The sequence below is a fragment of the Stenella coeruleoalba genome (genome assembly GCF_951394435.1).
Source record: "Stenella coeruleoalba genome assembly, chromosome: 10".
In the NCBI taxonomy this organism is placed as follows: domain Eukaryota; kingdom Metazoa; phylum Chordata; class Mammalia; order Artiodactyla; family Delphinidae; genus Stenella; species Stenella coeruleoalba.
In genome coordinates this window covers 3305736-3323580 of record NC_137156.1, presented here as the reverse complement: position 1 = coordinate 3323580, position 17845 = coordinate 3305736, and the positions used below count along the sequence as shown (strand labels likewise).

At 40.2% G+C, this 17845-nt stretch overlaps 1 long non-coding RNA gene across 1 annotated transcript in view; it reads left to right on the top strand.

Annotated features, from left to right (window-relative positions):
- The window catches only part of LOC307192407, a 41145-nt gene that overhangs the window by 20606 nt on the left and 2694 nt on the right, over nucleotides 1–17845 (top strand). The window lies entirely within an intron of this gene.

Here is a 17845-nt window from a genome sequence, read left to right as displayed (position 1 = left end):
AAAGTGATGTTAAAATGCAGAGAATAAACAGAGGGTCTCTCTTCTCCCTGGCTCCAGTGGTAAACGACCCTCAGGTCCCTGGTTCGTGGGTGGCTCTTCAGGGCCACCACAGCTGGACAGCAGGCTGCCCCAGAGTGAGCAGGGAGAGGCAGAAAGCGCAAGTCCCAGTATCCCGCAGTCTGATCTCAGGAGCGACAACCTGTCACTTCTGCCGTTTTCCACTTGTCTTAAAAAGTCGTTGGGTCCAGTTGCCACGGAAGAGGAGGGTGCGAGTCCCCAGAGGCGCGATCAGTAGGAGGAAATTTAGAAGTTTCCGTATTCACACTTGGAAACTCGAAAAAATAAAACAAAACCAGTTACATGACTGAATATTCCACCTCCGTTGAAGATGCGAGAGGGTCAGATGCTATCCGTTGCGGAGACGTGCCAACATCTCCCTTGATGGTTTTGCACTTGTCTGTTTTCTGGAGAAGCAACGTCAGTTTTTGCTTTATATGTTGAGGATAGATGAGTAGGTACACACTTGGAATTGTTTTGTCTTTTAGTAGAACTCAGCTGTCATTCCTCAGTAAAGCTTTTTTTCTAACGTGCTTTTTTAACAGATATTTCGGTGTTAATGCGGCTACACCAGTTGTTTTGGGGTTTTGGGTTAGTATTTACACAGTATATATTTTCACTTTACCTTCAACTCTTCAGTTGTAGATGTTTGTAAAGAGCATGTACGTATGTCTAGACTTCTTCACACAAGCATTCAGTCTCCCTTCACTTAACATATTAATACTTTGAGCTAAAAGCCATATCAACTATGTTTATTATTTGTCCATTTTCATTATTTTGGATCAATTAAATATTTTCCCACTTTTTCTCTTTGTTGAGAGGATGTGTACATTTTAAAAAGGAGAGGGTTTCCCTGGTGGCGCAGTGGTTGAGAGTCCTCCTGCCGCTGCAGGGGACACGGGTTCGTGCCCCGGTTCGGGAGGATCCCACATGCTGTGGAGCGGCTGGGCCTGTGAGCCATGGCTGCTGAGCCTGCGCGTCCGGAGCCTGTGCTCCGCAACGGGAGAGGCCTGCGTACTGCAAAAAATAAATAAATAAAAATAAAATAAAAAATGGAGAATCCAAATACCATAAAATTAACTATTTTAAAGTGTAATATTCAATGGTTTTTAGTATATTCATAAGGTTGTGCAAAGATCACTAATTTTAGAACGTTTTCACTCCCCAGTTAAAACCCTGTGCTTGCCAGCAGTCACCCCTCTTGCTCTTGCCCCCCCTCGGTCCTTGGCAACTGCCAATCTCCTTTCTGTTTCTATGGACTTGTCTGTTCGGGCATCTCATCTAAATGGAGTCATGCAGCATGTGGCCTCTTGTGTCTGCTTTTTCCACTTAGCATGATGCTTTTGAGGCTCAGCCACCTTGTGGCGTATCAATACTTCTTTCCTTTTTATTGCCAACTAGCTTTCCATTACTTGGCTATACCATATTCTGTTTATCCATTCATCTGTTAATGGATATCTCAGTTGTTTCTACTTTTTGACTGTAATGAATAATGGTGTTAAGAACATTTGTGAACAAGTATTTGAGTATTTGTTTTTAGTTTTCTTTGTTATATAATTGGGAATGGAATTGCAGAATTATATAGTAACTCTGTGTTTAACTTTTTTTGTGGAACTATCGAGCTGTTTTTCCACAGTGGCTGCACCGTTTTACATTTCTGCGAGCAGTATAGGTTTCCAGTTTTTCCACATTTTCATCAATGTTGGGTATTTTCCATTTTTTCCATTACAGCCATCCTAGTATGTTGAAGTGGTATGTGATTATGGTTGTTTTAAAAAATGTTCATTTATTTATTTGGCTGTGCTGGGTCTTTAGTTGCAGCATGCAGGATCTTCAGTTGTGACATGCAGGATCTAGTTTTCTGACCACGGATCGAACTTGGGCCCCCTGCGTTGGGAGAATGGAGTCTTAACTGCTGGACCACCAGGGAAGTCCCTCATTAAGTTTTGATTCGCATTTCCCTAATGATTAATGATATATTGAATATCTTTTCATGTGCTTACTGGCCATTTGTATATCCTTGTAGAAATGTCTATTCAGATCCTTTGCCCATTTTTAAATTGTGTCTTCTCTTTACTGTTGAATTGTAAGAGTTCTTCATATAATCTGGACACTAGACCCTCGTAACATTTATAATTTGCAAAAACTTTCTCTAGTCTGTGAGTTGCCTTTTCTCTTTCTTGGTAGTGTTATTTGAAGTACAAAGTTAAAAAAAATTTTTTTTGACGAAGTCCAACTTATTTTTTTCTTTGGTTTTGCTTTTAGTGTCATACCTAAAAAATTATTGCCTAATCCAAGATCGTGAGATTGATTTTTGTATATTGATCTCGTATCCTGCAACCTTATCTACTCTCTTGGCAACTTACAGATGTACAACATAGCATTAACTATAAGTTGTTGCTGTACATCACATCCCCGTGACTTATTTATTTTATAACTGAAATTCATACCTCTTGATCCCTTTCATCCATTTCACCCACCCCTCCCACCCCCATCTCTGGCAACCACCCATCTGTTTTCTGTATCTGTGAGCTTGGTGGGTTTGTTTTATTTTGAATTTCACACGTAAGTGAGATCATACAGTGTTCGTCTTTCTCTGACTCATCTCACTTAGCATAATGCTCTCAAGGTTTATCCAAATTGTCACAAATGGCAAGATCTCATTGTTTTTTCTGGCTGAGTAATATTCCATTTTTCTTGTGTAATTGTCCTGGCTACAACCTTCAATAAAATGTTGGATAGAAGTAGCAAGAGCAAACATCTTTCTCTTGTTCCTGATTTTCGGGTGGAAGTTTTCACACTGTTAAGTATGATGTTAGCTATGGGTTGTTCATAGATGCCCTTTATCAAGTTAAGGATATCCCTTCTATCCCTGTTGTTTTTTTTTAATTTTATTTTTTTGGCTGTGTTGGGTCTTTGTTGCTGTGCACGGGCTTTCTCTAGTTGCAGCGAGCAGGGGGCTCCTCTTTGTTGTGGTGCACGGGCTTCTCATTGTGGTGGCTTCTCTTGTTTTGGACCACAGGCTCTAATGAGTGGGCTTCAGTAGTTGTGGTACGTGGGCTCAGTAGTTGTGGCTCACGGGCTCTAGAGCGCAGCAGGGTCGGTAGTTGTGGCGCACAGGCTTAGTTGCCCCACGGCATGTGGGATCTTCCCAGACCAGGGCTCGAACCCATGTCCCCTGCATTGGCAAGGAGGATTCTTAACCACTGAGCCACCAGGGAAGTCCCTATCCCTGTTTGCTGAGTGTTCTTTATTGTGATGACTGTCAGATTTTTCAAGTGCTTTCTCTGCATTTGAGATGATCATGTAGTTCTATCCTTCATTTTATCAATATTGTATATCGATTTGTGTGTGTGTGTTGAACTGAGCTTGCATTCATGAAATAAATCACACTTGGTCACGGTGTGTGATTTTTATATGGTGCCAGATAATTTTGTAGAGAATTTTTGCTCTTATATTAATGTTGATTTGTAGTTTCCTTCTCTTGTGATGTCTTTGTGTGATTTTGGTATTAGGATAATATTGGCCTCATAGAATAAGTTAAAAAGTGTTCTATTTCTTGGAAGCATTTACAAAGGAACTGATTCCTCCTTTTTCTTTTATTTTATTTTTTATATAGCAGGTTCTTATTAATCTATTTTATGCATATTAGACAATACATGTCAATCCCAAACTCCCAATTCATCCCACCACCACCCCCCCACACCCCACTTTTCCTCCTTGCTGTCAATACGTTTGTTCTCTACATCTGTGTCTCTATCTCTGCCTTGCAAACCGGTTCATCTGTACCATTTTTCTAGATTCCACATATATATGTTAATGTACGATATTTGTTTTTCTCTTTCTGACTTACCTCACTCTGTATGACAGTCTCTAAATCCATCCACGTCTCTACAAATGACCCAATTTCGTTCCTTTTTATGGCTGAGTAATATTCCATTGTATATATGTGCCACATTTTCTTTATCCATTCATCTGTCGATGGGCATTTAGGCTCTTCCATGACCTGGCTAGTGTAAATAGTGCTGCAGTGAACATTGGGGTGCATGTGTCTTTGAATTGCGGTTTTCTCTGGGTATATGCCCAGTAGTGGGATTGCTGGGTCATATGGTAATTCTATTTTTAGTTTTTTTTTTTCTTTCTTTTTTTTCTTCTGGTATGTGGGCCTCTCACTGTCGTGGCCTCTCCCGTTGCAGAGCACAGGCTCCGGACGTGCAGGCTCAGTGGCCATGGCTCACGGGCCCAGCCGCTCCGCGGCATGTGGGATCTTCCCGGACTGGGGCATGAACCCGTGTCCCCTGCATTGGCAGGCAGACTCTCAACCACTGCGCCACCAGGGAAGCCCTATTTTTAGTTTTTTAAGGAACCTCCATACTGTGCTCCATTGTGGCTGTATCAATTTACATTCCCACCAACAGTGCAAGAGGGTTCCCTTTTCACCACATCCTCTCCAGCATTTGTTGTTGGTAGATTTTCTGATGATGCCCATTCTAACTGGTGTGAGGTGATACCTCATTGTAGTTTTGATTTGCATTTTTCAAATAATTAGTGATGTTGAGTATGTCTTCTTTGGAGAAATGTCTATTTAGGTCTTCTGCCCATTTTTGCATTGGGTTGTTTGTTTCTTTAATATTGAGCTGCATGAGCTTCCTTGTATATTTTGGAGATTAATCCTTTGTCCATTGATTTGTTTGCAAATATTTTCTCCATTCTCAGGGTTGTCTTTTCGTCTTTTTTGTGTTTTCCTTTGCTGTGCGAAAACTTTGAAGTTTCATTAGGTCCCATTTGTTTATTTTTGTTTTTATTTCCATTACTCTAGGAGGTGGATCAAAAAAGATCTTGCTGTGATTTATGTCACAGTGTTCTTCCTATGTTTTCCTCTAAGAGTTTTATAGTGTCCGGTCTTACATTTAGGTCTCGAATCCATTTTGAGTTTATTTTTGTGTATGGTGTTAGGGAGTGTTCTAGATTTCATTCTTTTACATGTAGCTGTCCAGTTTTCCCATCCCAGCACCACTTATTGAAGAGACTGTCTTTTCTCCATTGTATATCCTTGCTTCCTTTGTCATAGATTAGTTGACCATAGGTGCATGGGTTTATCTCTGGGCTTTCTAGCTTGCTCCATTGATCTATGTTTCTGTTTTTGTGCCAGTACCATATTGTCTTGATTACTGTAGCTTTGTAGTATACTCTGAAGTCAGGGAGTCTGATTCCTCCAGCTCTGTTTTTGTCCCTCAAGACTGCTTTGACTCTTTGGGTTCTTTTGTGTCTCCATACAAATTTTAAGATGATTTGTTCTAGTCCCGTAAAAAATGCCATTGGTAATTTGATAGGAATTGCATTGAATCTGTAGATTGCTTTGGGTAGTATAGTCATTTTCACAATATTGATTCTTCCAATCCAAGAACATGGTATATCACTCCATCTGTTTGTATCACCTTTAGTTTCCTTCATCAGTGTCTTATAGTTTTCTGCATACAGGTCTTTTGTTTCCCTAGGTAGGTTTATTCCTAGGTATTTTATTCTTTTTGTTGCAATGGTAAATGGGAGTGTTTCCCTAATTTCTCTATCAGATTTTTCATCATTAGTGTATAGGAATGCAAGAGATTTCTGTGCATTAATTTTGTATCCTGCTACTTTACCAAATTCATTGATTAGCTCTAGTGGTTTTCTGGTAGCATCTTTAGGATTCTCTATGTGTAGTATCATGTCATCTGCAGACAGTGACAATTTTACTTCTTCTTTTCCAATTTGTATTCCTTTTACTTTTTTTTCTCTGATTGCCGTGGCTAGGACTTCCAAAACTATGTTGAATAACAGTGGTGAGAGTGGACATCCTTGTCTTGTTCCTGATCTTAGAGGAAATGCATTCAGTTTTTCACCATTGAGAATGATGTTTGCTGTGGGTTTGTCATATATGGCCTTTATTATGTTGAGGTAGGTTCCCTCTATGCCCACTTTCTGGAGAGTTTTTTTAATCATAAATGGGTGTTGAATTTTGTCAAAAGCTTTTTCTGCATCTGTTGAGATGATCATATGGTTTTTATTCTTCAATTTGTTAATATGGGGTATCACATTGATTTGTGTATGTTGAAGAATCCTTGCATCCCTGGGATAAATCCCACTCGATCGTGGTGTATGATCCTTTTAATGTGTTGTTGGATTTTGTTTGCTAGTATTTTGTTGAGGATTTTTGCATCTATATTTATCAGTGATATTGGTCTGTAATTTTCTTTTTTTGTACTATCTTTGTCTAGCTTTGGTATCAGGGTGATGGTGGCCTTATAGAACGAATTTGGGAGTGTTCCTTCCTCTGCAATTTTTTGGAAGAGTTTGAGAAGGATAGGTGTTAGCTCTTCTCTAAATGTTTGATAGAATTCACCTGTGAAGCCATCTGGTCCTGGACTTGTTTGTTGGAAGATTTTTAATCACACTTTCAATTTCATTACTTGTGATTGGTCTGTTCATATTTTGTTTTTTCCTGGTTTAGTCTGGGAAGGTTATACCTTTTAAGAATTTGTCCATTTCTTCTAGGTTGTCCATTTTATTGGCATAGAGATGCTTGTAGTAGTCTCTTAGGATGCAATTCTACAAATACAAATTCTACAAATACAAATTCTACAAATACAAATTCTACAAATACAAATTCTACAAATACAAATTCTACAAATACAAATTCTACAAATACAAATTCTACAAATTCTACAAATTCTACAAATTCTACAAATTCTACAAATTCTACAAATTCTACAAATTCTACAAATTCTACAAATACAAATTCTACAAATATAAATACAAATTCTACAAATATAAATACAAATTCTACAAATATAAATACAAATTCTACAAATACAAATTCTACAAATACAAATTCTACAAATACAAATTCGGTGGTGTCTGTTGTAACTTCTCCTTTTTCGTTTCTAATTTTATTGATTTGAGTCCTCTCCCTCTTTTTCTTGATGAGTCTGGCTAATGGTTTATCAATTTTGTTAAAGAACCAGCTTTTAGTTTTATTGATCTTTGCTATTGTTTTCTTTGTTTCTCTTTTATTTCTGCTCTGATCTTTAGGATTTCTTTGCTTCTGCTAACCTTGGGTTTTGTTTGTTCTTCTTTCTCTAGTTCCTTTAGGTGTAAGGTTAGATTGTTTACTTGAGATTTTTCTTGTTTCTTGAGGTAGGCTTGTATAGCTATAAACTTCCTTCTTAGAATTGCTTTTGCTGCATCCCATAGGTTTTGGATCATCGTGTTTTCATTGTCATTTGTCTCTAGGTATTTTTGATTTCCTCTGATTTCTTCAGTGATCTCTTGGTTATTTAGTAACATGTTGTTTAGCCTCCATGTGTTTGTGGTTTTTACATTTTTTCCCCCTGTAATCCATTTCTAATCTCATAGCATTGTGGTCAGAAAAGATGCTTGATATGATTTCAATTTTCTTAAATTTACTGAGGCTTGATTTGTCACCCAAGACGTGATCTGTCCTGGAGAATGTTCCGTGCGCACTTGAGAAGAAAGTGTAATCTGCTGTTTTTGGATGGAATGTCCTATCAATATCAATTAAATCTCTGGTCTATTGTGTCATTTAAAGCTTCTGTTTCCTTATTTATTTTCATTTTGGATGATCTGTCCATTGGTGTGAGGTGTTCAAGTCCCTCCCTATTATTGTGTTCTGTCAATTTCCTCTTTTATAGCTGTTAGCAGTTGCTTTATGTATTGAGGTGCTCCTATGTTGGGTGCATATATATTTATAATTGTTATATCTTCTTCTTGGATTGATCCCTTGATCATTATGTAGTGTTCTTCCTTGTCTCTTGTAACATTCTTTATTGGAAAGTCTATTTTATCTGATATGAGTATAGCTACTCCAGCTTTCTTTTGATTTCCATTTGGATAGAATATCTTTTTCCATCCCCTCACTTTCAGTCTGTATGTGTCCCTAGGTCTGAAGTGGGTCTCTTGTAGTCAGCATATATATGGGTCTTGTTTTTGTATCCATTCAGCAAGCCTGTGTCTTTTGGTTGGAGCATTTAATGCATTGACGTTTAAGGTAATTATTGATATGTATGTTCTTATGGCCATTTTCTTAATTGTTTTGGGTTTGTTTTTGTAGGTCCTTTTCTTCTCTTGTGTTTCCCACTTAGAGAAGTTCCTTTAAATTTGTTGTAGAGCTGGTTTGGTAGTGCTGAATTCTCTTAGCTTTTGCTTGTCTGTGAAGCTTTTGATTTCTCCATCGAATCTAAATGAGATCCTTGCTGGGTAGAGTAATCTTGGTTGTAGGTTCTTCCCTTTCATCACTTTAAGTATTATCATGCCACTCCCTCCTGGCTTGTAGAGTTTCTGCTGAGAAATCAGCTGCTTAACATTATGGGGGTTCCCTTGTATGTTATTTGTCATTTTTCCCTTACTGCTTTCAATAATTTTTCTTTCTTTAATTTTTGCCAGTTTGATTACTATGTGTCTCGGCGTATTTCTCCTTGGGTTTATCCTGTATGGGACTCTCTGCGCTTCTTGGACCTGGGTGGCTATTTCCTTTCCCATGTTAGGGAAGTTTTCAACTATAATCTCTTCATATATTTTCTCGGGTTCTTTCTCTCTCTTCTCCTTCTGGGACCCCTATAATATGAATGTTGTTGCGTTTAATGTTGTCCTAGAGGTCTCTTAGTCTGTCTTCATTTCTTTTCATTCTTTTTACTTTAGTCTGTTCCGCAGCAGTAAATTCCACCATTCTGTCTTCCAGGTCACTTATCTGTTCTTCTGCCTCAGTTATTCTGCTATTGATTCCTTCTAGTGTAGTTTCCATTTCAGTTATTGTATTGTTCATCTGTTTGTTCTTTAATTCTTCTTGGTCTTTGTTAAACTTCTTGCAACTTCTTGATCTTTGCCTCCATTCTTTTTCCGAGCTCCTGGCTCATCTTCACTATCATTATTCTGAGTTCTTTTTCTGGAAGGTTGCCTATCTCCACTTCATTAGGTTTTCTGGGGTTTTATCTTGTTCCTTTTTCTGGTCCATAGGTCTCTGCCTTTTCATTTTGTCTGTCTTTCTGTGAATGTGGTACTGATTCCTCCTTAAGTGTTTGATAGAATTCATGAGTGGAGCCATTTGGTCCAGGGCTTTTCTTTGTGGGAAGTTTTTGATTACTGACTCAGTCTCTTTACTTGTTATAGGTGTATTCAAGTTGTCTATTGCTTGAGTCAGTTTCAGTAGTTTGTTTCTTTCTAGCAATTAGCCCGTCTCATGTCACTTATCTAGTTTGTTGGCATACAGTTGCTCATAGTGCTGCCTTATGTTCTTTTTATTTCTGTAAGTTAGGTAGCACCGTTTTCTCTCTCCTGCTATTAGTAATTTGAGTATTTTTTCCTTAATCAGTCTAATTTTTTCTAAGAACTAACATTTGGTTTCCTTGATTTTGCTCTACTATTTTTATATTCTCCATTTTATTTCTGCTCTAATCTTTTTTCATTTCCTTCCTTCTGCTTCCTATGGGTTTAGTATGCTCTTTTTTCTAGTTTCAGCTGTAATGTTATTGACTTAATATCTGTTTACTTTTTAACAGGTGTTATATAATTTATTGAATGTTTTTCACTTTCATTTGTCTCTGAATATTTTCTAATTTCTCTTGTAAAAGTTTATTCTTTAGGAATTTAATCTTTTAATGTCCTCATATATTTTACTTTCCTAAATTTGTTATTGGTATCTAATTTCATTCCATTGTGGTTGAAGGACATAGTTTGTATGACTTCAATCCTTTTAAGTTCAGTTTTAGAATATGACATAAAATTTAGGGAAATAGGAATTAATGTTAAAACTCATTAGACCTTAGCCTTTGTTTAGTACAGGCATTTGTTAAAAAAAAAAGAAAAAGTCACCTAAGGACATGATATGGCTCTAAGATCATAAAGTGAACTTTTAGAACTGTTTAGTCTTTCAATCACAGCAAAAAGTAACTTTTAAACCAATGTTCAAATCATCCACTGCCATTTTTACCAAGCAGATATTTGTCTGCATCTTCAGAGACACCATCATAATGTTCCCTGGAGGACAGGGAGTTTTCTGGAATGTTGTCAGCCCTTCCTCTGTTGCCAAGCAGTGAAGCTGTTTATTTTTTTTTATAGAGGGGTGATTTTTTTAAAAATTAATTTTTTTTTTTTTGGCTGTGTTGGGTCTTTGTTTCTGTGTGTGGTCTTCCTCTAATTGTGACAAGCGGGGGCTACTCTTTGTCACGGTGCGTGGGCTTCTCATTGCAGTGGCTTCTCTCTTTTTTTTAACATCTTTATTGGGGTATAATTGCTTTACAATGGTGTGTTAGTTTCTGCTTTATAACAAAGTGAATCAGTCATACATAAACATATGTTCCCATATGTCTTCCCTCTTGCATCTCCCTCCCTCCCACCCTCCCTATCCCACCCCTCCAGGCTGTCACAAAGCACCGAGCCAATATCCCTCTGCCATGCGGCTGCTTCCCACTAGCTATCTACCTTACTACGTTTGTTAGTGTGTATATGTCCATGACTCTCTCTCGCCCTGTCACAGCTCACCCTTCCCCCTCCCCATATCCTCAAGTCTGTTCTCTAGGAGGTCTGCGTCTTTATTCCTGCCTTACCCCTAGGTACTTCATGACATTTTTTTCTTAAATTCCATATATATGTGTTAGCATACGGTATTTGTCTTTTTCTTTCTGACTGACTTCACTCTGTATGACAGACTCTAGGTCTATCCACCTTATTACAAATAGCTCAATTTCGTTTCTTTTTATGGCTGAGTAATATCCCATTGTATATATGTGCCACATGTTCTTTATCCATTCATCTGATGATGGGCACTTAGGTTGTTTCCATCTCCGGGCTATTGTAAATAGAGCTGCAATGAACATTTTGGTACCTGACTCTTTGAATTTTGGTTTTCTCAGGGTATATGCCCAGTAGTGGGATTGCTGGGTCATATGGTAGTTCTATTTGTAGTTTTTTAAGGAACCTCCATACTGTTCTCCATAATGACTGAACCAAATCACATTCCCACCAGCAGTACAAGAGTGTTCCCTTTTCTCCACAGCCTCTCCAGCATTTATTGTTTCTAGATTTTTTGATGATGGCCATTCTGACTGGTGTGAGATATCTCATTGTAGTTTTGATTTGCATTTCTCTAATGATTAGTGATGTTGAACATTCTTTCATGTGTTTGTTGGCAGTCTGTATATCTTCTTTGGAGAAATGTCTGTTTAGGTCTTCTGCCCATTTTTGGATTGGGTTGTTTGTTTTTTTGTTATTGAGCTGCATGAGCTGCTTGTAAATTTTGGAGATGAGTCCTTTGTCAGTTGCTTCATTTGCAAATATTTTCTCCCAATCTGAGGGTTGTCTTTTCGTCTTGTTTATGGTTTCCTTTGCTGTGCAAAAGCTTTGAAGTTTCATTAGGTCCCATTTGTTTGTTTTTGTTTTTATTTCCATTACTCTAGGAGGTGGGTCAGAAAGGACCTTGCTGTGATTTATGTCATAGAGTGTTCTGCCTATGTTTTCCTCTAAGAGTTTGATAGTTTCTGGCCTTACATTTAGGTCTTTAATCCATTTTGAGCTTATTTTTGTGTATGGTGTTAGGGAGTGATCTAATCTCATACTTTTACATGTACCTGTCCAGTTTTCCTGGCAGCAGTGGCTTCTCTTGTGGAGCACGGGCTCTAGGCACGTGGGCTCAGTAGTTGTGGCTCATGGGCTCTAGAGCGCAGGCTCAGTAGTTGTGGCGCATGGGCTTAGTTGCTTCATGGCATGTGGGATCTTGCCGGACCAGGGCTCGAACCCGTGTCCCCTGCATTGGCAGGTGGATTCTTAACCACGGTGCCACCAGGGAAGCCCCGAGGGGTGATATTTTATTTTCATTTTTTAAATTGAGGTATAGTTGATTTACAGTATTATATAAGTTTCATGTATACGACATAGTTATTCACAAATTTTAAACCTTTAAATAACTTCACTTATAGTTATTATAAAATATTGGCTATATTCCCTGCACTGTACAATATATCCTTGTAGTTTATTTATTTTATCCAGAGTTTGTGCCTCTTAATCCCCTACCCCTATCTTGCCCCTCTCCCCACTGGTAACCACTAGTTCTCTACATGTGTGAGTTTGTTTCTTTTGTTATATTAACTAATTGTTTTATTTTTTAGATTCCACATATAAGTGATATCCTATAGCATTTGTCTTTCTGTCTTATTTCACTAAGCATAATGACCTCCAAGTTGTTGCAAATGGCAAAATTTCATTCTTTTTATGGCTGAGTAGTATTCCATTATATGCTGCTACCACATCTTTGTTTATCCGTTCATCTGTTGATGGACACTTAAGTTGCTTTCATATCTTGGCTATTATAAACAATACTGCTGTGAACATTGGAGTGCATGCGTCTTTTCCAGTTAGTGTTTTCATTTTCTTTGGATCTATACCCAGGAGTGGAATTGCTAGATCATATGGTGGTTCTATTTTTAGTTATTTGAGGAACCTCCATACTTTTTTCTGTGGTGGCTGTACCAATTTACATTCCCACCAGCAGTGTACCAGGGTTCCCTTTTTCCACATCTTCACCAACATTTTTTATTAGTCTTTTTTTATTTTTGGTTGTGCCACGCGGCATATGAGATCTTAGTTCCCCAACCAAGGATTGTGCCCTCTGCAGTGGAAGTGTGGAGTCTTAACCACTGGACTGCCAGGGAAATCCCTTAATGGTCTTTTTGATGATAGCCATTCTGACAGGTGTGAGATAGCTCATTATGGTTTTGATTTGCATTTTTCTGATTAACAATACTGAGCATCTTATGTGCCTGTTGGTCATCTGTATGTCTTTGGAAAAATGTCTACTCAGGTCTTCTGCCTATGTTTTAAGTTGTTCATATATATATATATATATATATATACACATATATATTTTGTGTGTGTGGTACACGGGCCTCTCACTGTTGTGGCCTCTCCCATTGCGGAGCCCAGGCTCCGGACGCGCAGGCTCGGCGGCCATGGCTCACGGGCCCAGCCACTCCGCGGCATGTGGGACCTTCCCGGACCGGGGCACGAACCCGTGTCCTCTGCATCGGCAGGCGGACTCTCAACCACTGTGCCACCAGGGAAGCCCTAAGTTGTTTATATTTTTGATGTTGAGTTGTATGAACTTTTTATGTATTTTGGACATTAACCCTTTATTGATCATATCATTTACAAATAATTTCTCTCATTCCTTTAGGTTGTCTTTTCATTTTGTCAGTGGTTTCCTTTGCTCTGCAAAAGCTTTTAAGTTTATTTAGGTTCCATTTGTTTATTTTTGCTTTTGTTTCCTTTGCCTTAGGAGACAGATCCAAAAAATATATTGCTATGTTTATGTTAGTGTTCTGCCTGTGTTCTCTTCTAAGAGGTTTATGGTTTGTGATCTTACTTTTAGGTCTTCAATCCATTTTGAGTTTATTTTTGTATATGGTGTTAGGAAATGTACTAATTTCGTTCTTTTACGTGTAGCTGTCCAGTTTTCCCTGCACCAGTTATGGAAGAGACTGTCTTTTCTCCACTGTATATTGTCTCCTTTGTCATAGGTTAATTGACTGTAAGTGCATGGGTTTATTTCTGGGCTCTCTATTCTGCTCCATTGATCTAGGTGTCTGTTTCTGTGCCAGTACCATACTGTTTTGATTACTACAGCACTGTATAGTCTTAAGTCTATACAATTCTTCCAATTCTGTTCTTTCTCAAGATCGTTTGGGCTATTCAGGGTCTCTTGTGTTTCTATACAAATTTTAAAATTATTCTAGTTCTGTGAAAAATACCATTGGTATTTTGATAGGGATAGCATTGAATATGTAGATTGCCTTGGGTAATTGGTCATTATAACAATATTAATGCTTTAAATCCATGAATATGATGTATCTTTCCATACGTTTGTGTCATCTCCAGTTTTTTTCATCAGTGTCTTATAGTTTTCCGATTACAGGTCTTTAGCTTCCTTAGGTAGGTTTATTACTAGGTATTTTATTCTTTCCTGATGCAATTGTACATGGAATTGTTTCCTTAATTTCTCTTCCTGAGTGTGTATAGAAATTCAACAGATTTCTGTATATTAATTTTGTATTACAAATTTACTGAATCATTGATGAGGGCTAGTAGTTTTCTGGTGGTGTCCTTAGGATTTTCTGTGTATAGTATCATGTCATCTGCAAACAATGATAATTTAACTCCTTCCTTTCCAATTTGGATTCCTTTTTTTTTCTTGTGTGAGTGCCGTGGCTAGGACTTCCAATACTGTGTTGAATAAAAGTGGCAAGAGTGGGCATCCTTGTCTTGTTCCTGATCTTAGAGAAAATGCTTTCAACATTTTACCACTGAATATAATGTTAGCTGTGGGCTTATCATATATGGCCTTTGTTATGTTGAGGTATGTTCCCTCTATACCCACTTCTGGAGAGTTTTTATCATAAATGGATGTTGAATTGTATCAAGTGCTTTTTCTGCATCTATTGAGATGATCATATGGTTTTTATTCTTTAGCTTAATGTGGTGTATAACATTGATTAATTTGTGGATATCGAAAAATTCTCACATCCCTGGGTTAAATCCCACTTGATCATGGTATGATCCTTTTTTGTGTGTGTGTGTGTGTGGTACGCGGGCCTCTCACTGCTGTGGCCTCTCCCATTGCGAAGCACAGGCTCTGGACGTGCAGGCCCAGCGGCCATGGCTCATGGGCCCAGCGGCTCTGCGGCATGTGGGATCTTCCCGGACCGGGGCACGAACCTGTGTCCCCTGCATCGGCAGGCGGACTCAACCACTGCACCACCAGGGAAGCCCGGTATGATCCTTTTAATGTAGTTGCATTTGGTTTGCTAATATTTTGTTTAGGATTTTTGCATGTATGTTAATCAGTGATATTGGCATGTAATTTTTTTTTGTGGTATCTTTGTCTGGTTTTGGTATCAAGGTGATGCTGGACTCACAGAATGAGTTCAAAAGTGTTCCTTCCTCTGCAGTTGTTTTGGAATAGTGTGAGGAGGATGGGTGTTAAGTGTTTTTCAATGTGTGGAAGAATTCACCTGTGAGGCCATTTGGTCCTGGACTTTTGTTTGGGAGGCTTTTTAAAAGTTACTGATTCAGTTTCATTACTGGTAATTGGTCTCTTCATATTTTCTGTTTCTTCCTGGTTCAGTCTTGGGAGGTTGTACATTTCTAGGAATTTGTCAATTTCCTCAAGGTTGTCCATTTTATTGGGATATAACTATATAGTATAGTATATACTATAGTTTGTAGTAGTCTCTTATCCTTTGTATTGAAGGGCAGCAGGGCTGCCCTTTACGGTGTAGGTTTACGGTTTCTGTTGTAACTTCTTTTTCATATCTGATCTTCTTGATTTGGGCCCTGTATTTTTTTTCTTAATGAGTCTGCCTAAAGGTTTATGAATTTTCTTTTCAAAGAACTAGCTCTTAGTTTCACTGATCTTTTCTATTGTTTTTTTCTGTACTTCATTTATTTTTGCTCTAATCTTTATGATTTCTTTCCTTCTGCTAACTTTGGGTTTTCTTTGTTCTTTTTCTAGTTCCTTTAGGTGTAAGGTTAGGTTGAGATTTCTCGTTTCCTGATGGTAAGGTTGTATTACTGTGAACTTCCCTCTTAGAGCTGTGACCCATAGATTTTTGGATCATTGTTATTATTTTCATTTGCTAGTGGGCAGAACCAGGGCCCAGCTGGTCCCAGGACAGGTGCTGGTCTGCTGGTTGAGGGGCTTTGGATGTCCTGTGGCTGGGTCTGCCTGCCGGTGGGTGGTCCTGAGGCTTGCTGGTGCGCGGGGCTGGGGATTCTGGGGCTGGTACCCACTGATGGGTAGAGATGGGCCGAGATGGGCCTTGGGGTCTCTGGCCACAGGGCCCTGGGTGTCCGTGGTGTAGTGCATGTGTGCTGGTGTGTGGGGCTGGGTCCTGGGCCCTCTGGAGGGGCAGGGCCATGTCCAGGGCTGGCTGTGGGCTCAGGGGGGTTCTTAAGGCAGCTTGTGTGTGAACCCAGTTAGTTGTGTGGCCTGATACACCTCAGTCCTGGTGCCTACAGGCTGGTGTTGAGGGGGAGAGGCTGGGTCCTGAGGCCAGTAAGTTGGAGGGAGATCCAAAGTGTCGCTTGCCGTCACCAGGGTCCTCGTGAGGTTTCGTGTGGTCCGTTAAAAGAGTGAAGTCTATTTCCCGCCCTCTGGGACTCCTGAGAGCCCTGCTGCCCTTCAAAGCCAAATGTCCTGGGGGCTTGTGTTCCTGCCACAGACTCGCAGAGTGAGGAGTCTGATGTGGGGCTCAGACCCTGTATCCTCTGGGAGAATCTCTGCACTTGTAGTGATTCTCACGTCTGTGGGCTGCCCACCTGGGTGATGGGACTCGGCTACGTTGCGACTCTGCCCTTCCTACCCATGTCGCTCGTTCTTTGTATCTTTAGTTGTAGAAGATACTTTCTGGTAGATTCCGGGCTTTTTCATTGACGGTGGTTCTGCAAATAGTTTTGATTTTAGGCCTGCCTGTGAGAGGTGAGCTCAGGGTCTCTCTACTCCACTGTCCTGGCTGACCTCCTTGAGGATGTTTACTTCTGTGTGTTAGCATAGAGATCGCTTGGTGGACTGGTCCAGCTCCTCCAGATGCAGAATAGTTTGTAGACCATCAAGATTATAGGGTGGTAGGTCCAGCCTCTGCTTGAAAAAGCCCTAAATCCCGAGCTGCCAGGCAGCCTCAATCAACCCCCCCCTCCACCCACCACTTCCATGCACAGGACTGTGGGCTCACAGGGTGCAGAATGGACTGGATTCTCCAGGCCACCCTCCGGCCCATCTGCACTCCAGGCATAGAAGAGCCAAGCTACTTGTCCTGGGCCAAATACCCTAGATGTTTGAGTCTCAGCCCTGAGGTGCTGATTTAAATGGTTTTGTGGGCATCCAGAGTGTTCCAGGCTCTCCAGATGATTCTAATATGCAACAAAGTCCGGCAACCACCGCTTTGCACTCCCCGTGGCCAGTTTCTATCTCAGTTTGGTTTTGGTGAGTCAGGGTGCTGGGGGAGGAGCGGTGGCATCTGGGGAGCATTAGCTGCTCCTGGGCCCAGACACTCACAGGCTCTGTGATGATGAGCAGGCCCTTGGCCCCTCTGAGCCTGTTTCCTCACGTATAAAGCTGAACAAGTGGGCTTCCCTGGTGGTGCAGTGGTTGAGAGTCCGCCTGCCAATGCAGGGGACATGGGTTCGAGCCCTGGTCCGGGAAGATCCCACAGGCTGCGGAGCAACTAAGCCCGTGTGCCACAACTACTGAGCCCATGTGTCACAACTACTGAAGCCCATGTGCTTAGAGCCCATGCTCTGCAACAAGGGAAGCCACTGCAATGAGAGGCCCACGCGCTGCAATGAAGACCCAATGCAGCCCAAAATAAATAAATTAAAAAAAAAAAAGCTAAACAGGTACATGCAATGTCGCAGAGTCACGATGTCACTCAAGTTCTGGGCTTTGCTCCAGGGCCTAAAGGCACTTGGAGGACTGTTTAATCTGCCTGGAGTCTCTCCCTTACCGTGGAGGGCAGGGCCCCCCTGGCACGTTCTGGAGGTCACCAGAGCATCTAGGACAGTAAGGGCAGGGCTGGGGAAAGCTGGTTGCGGAAGGGACAGAAAGGTGAGTGACAAGAGGCCACCAGAGGGGCTGAAGCAGATGAGGGCAGTGACAGACCCAGCAGCCAAGAGCCCCATGCCACACATTGTCCCTCTTGTGATGTGTCACTACTTGGTAGAGCCAGTTCTCTAACACAGTTTCCTT